At 41.2% G+C, this 3,135-nt stretch overlaps 1 non-coding gene across 1 annotated transcript; it reads right to left on the bottom strand.

The window, feature by feature from the left end:
- Nucleotides 1-1,699: 1,699 nt before the first annotated feature.
- On the bottom strand, nt 1,700-1,807 carry LOC148547593 (small nucleolar RNA R71). The gene has a single exon (XR_015897830.1). It is a non-coding gene; the product is annotated as a small nucleolar RNA R71 (small nucleolar RNA).
- Between the last annotated feature and the right edge of the window lie 1,328 nt (nt 1,808-3,135).

Here is a 3,135-nt window from a genome sequence, read left to right as displayed (position 1 = left end):
CTAAAAATGTCATGAGATACAAAATAAGTCTCTAAAAGTTGTTTAAATACTAAACTAGTAGCCTAGGTTTACAGAAAATGAGTAAACCATAACAGATGGTATAGAGATCCACTTCTGGGGCCCACTTGGTGTGTGCTGGGGCTGAGACTTAAGCAATTCACGTGTATAAGGCCATTTTGGGTGTTCAACACCAGGTTTGGATCCATTTCTGGCGTTGAACTCCAACTTTTAATCCTTTTCTGGCGCTGGACGCCAGAATTGGGCAGAGAACTGGCGTTGAATGCCAGTTTACGTCGTCTATCCTTGAGCAAAGTATGGAATATTATATATTGCTGGAAAGCCCTGGATGTCTACTTTCCAACGCAATTGGAAGCACGCCATTTCGAGTTCTGTAGCTCCAGAAAATCCATTTTGAGTGCAGGGAGGTCAGAATCCAACAGCATCAGCAGTCCTTTTTCAGCCTGAATCAGATTTTTGCTCAGCTCCCTCAATTTCAGCCAGAAAAATACCTGAAATTACAGAAAAATACATAACTCATAGTAAAGTCCAGAAATATGATTTTTTCCTAAAAACTAATGAAAATAAACTAAAAACTAACTAAAACATACTAAAAGCTATATGAAATTAACCCCAAAAAGCGTATAAAATATCCGCTCATCACCTTACCTAGTAAAGGATAACTAAACAGAACAACCTTCAATTATCAATTAATCTTGAGAGTACTGCAACAAGAATAGGGCTTCCAACTAATCTACTCCCAGTCAAGACTTTTATTTAAATTTCTTAATTTCTCCAATTTAATTTCCTATTTATTCAACTCAAACCCTTTTGAAAACATCTGATTAATAAAATAGCACACCTTTCTGCAAACTCGTTGGGAGATGACCTGGGATTCATACTCCCAGTATTTTAAATTTTAATTTTTTTGTGACAACCTTCTAAATTGATAAGCAGAATTCTGGTTGGTTAAGAACTATACTTGTAACGCGTATTTTATAACAATTCTTGACTCGCCAATTTCCGCCACGTCAATTTTTGGCGCCGTTGCCGGGGAGTGGAAATAGAGTGCTAAAGTTATTAATTGGAATTTATTTATTTGTATTTTATTTTATCTTGCTACTATGAGCTGCTTGTTTCCTTTCGCTAGATGACGCGTTCACTTCCTGATCCAAGCTTGCCAGTATTCGATCCTGAGATTAAAAGAACTATTTCACGAATAAGGCAAGCTCGGCTTCGGTTAGTCCTCTCTGAGGGCGGATCAAAAACGTCATTTGAGGAAGAAATCAGCCCCCGTTCTACTGATTCAGTTGATTTACGTGTAGGTGACATGGCAGAACCTAGGAGAGTTACTATCCAGGAGGCTGGAGCCCCTGATTTTACAATGCAACCGTTTCAAGCGCATCACCCAGCGGTGGCTACAGACTTTGAAATAAAGACTGCACTGCTCAATTTGATGCCCAAGTTTCATGGCTTACCTGCTCAAGAGCCTATCAAGCACCTGAGAGATTTTCAAGCAGCTTGTTCTACTGTCAGGCGTGACGGTGCAGATGAAACTTCAATTCTGTTGAAAGTTTTCTCGTTTTCTCTTGAGGGAAAGGCAAGAAAGTGGTACTACACTCAACCCGCAGCAACTGTATCCAACTGGGATACACTTAGAAGAGAATTTTTGGAAAAGTTCTTTCCAGCTGAAGTTACTGATAAACTGAGGAAAGACATTTCCATGATTGTTCAGGACAAATCTGAGACTCTCTATGAATACTGGGAGCGCTTCAATAATCTTCTGGAAGCTTGCCCCCACCATATGATTGACAAGATAGTGTTACTCGGTTACGTCACACAGGGCATGAGGCCCCAAGATAAGACCACATTGGAAAGTGCTAGCAATGGGTCTATGAAAAAGTACAAGACCACTGATGAGGCATGGCAATTAATTAGCGACTTAGCTGAATCTACTCAGAATCACAGGCAGAAACAAGACCGTTCAAAAGCCGTTGCAGAAGTATCCTCTAGCAGAGAGACTGCTGCTCTAACTCAGAGTATCTGTGAAATGACCAACTTGCTGAAGCAGATGCAATTGAATCAACAACAAGTTCAGCAAGCTCAACCTTCTCCACTACAGCAAAGTCAACAGTTAGTCCCACAGAGAGTTTGTGGAATCTGTACTGATTATAGCCATTATACTGACGAATGTCCGCAGCTCCAGCAGGACGACAATACCGTAGCAGCCACTCATAACTTCTATGACCGCCCCAACCAAGGGTACAATCAAGGTGGTAATTACAGCCATGGATGGCAGGAAATTCTAACCAGAATTGGAGGGACAACAACAATAGAGGAGGCAGAGACAATCAGGGAAATCAGAGGTGGAACAACAACAACAACAGGCAGCAGAACCAGAACCAGCCTTACAGAGCACCTCACCTGAGGCAATCCCAGGGACCACAGAATAACCAATAGCAGACCTCTCAAATTACATATCCTTCTTCATCTGCTAATGATGACTTACTACAATCTATTGATCGGAGACAACAGACCATGGAAAATAACCTTTATGCTACACTAAATGGTCTGAACTCTACTTTGCAAGCTCTTGTCTCACAGATTGGATCAATGAATAACTCCAATAACCAGCCCTTGAGCTCCAGTGGAATTCCCTCTCAACCATTACCCAATCCAAAGGGTAGCATTAATGCCATCACCCTAAGGTCCGGAACCACACTGCAGGAGAGGAATCAGGAGGAGCCAAGCCCACCAGAACACGCCTCAGCTGAAGAGGTAGTGGAAATAGAAGATGTTGAAGAGGAAGAGGACATACAGGACATAGCTGAAAAAGAAGAAGTTCAACCACAGGAGGAAGCACCAAAGGGCGCAGACACTGCAGAAGACACCACTCCCATTCCATTTCCACAACTTACAAGGAAGCCCAGGAAGCAGCTGGAACCTGATCCCAAAATGATAGAAATATTCAAAAAGGTTGAGGTAACTGTTCCTCTTTTTTATGTTATTCAACAGGTACCTAAATATGCAAAGTTTCTAAAAGATTTATGTATACATAAAGACAAAATTAATGAATTAGAAACTATTCCTTTAGGTAGTTCCATATCTGCTTTAATGGGAGGTTTACCTGAAAAGTGT

This window comes from Arachis ipaensis, chromosome B8 (assembly GCF_059453495.1).
Source record: "Arachis ipaensis isolate K30076 ecotype BB chromosome B8, ASM5945349v1, whole genome shotgun sequence".
Lineage (NCBI taxonomy): Eukaryota > Viridiplantae > Streptophyta > Magnoliopsida > Fabales > Fabaceae > Arachis > Arachis ipaensis.
Note: the sequence above shows the minus strand (reverse complement) of the source record. Positions and strands in the feature narration are given on the sequence as shown.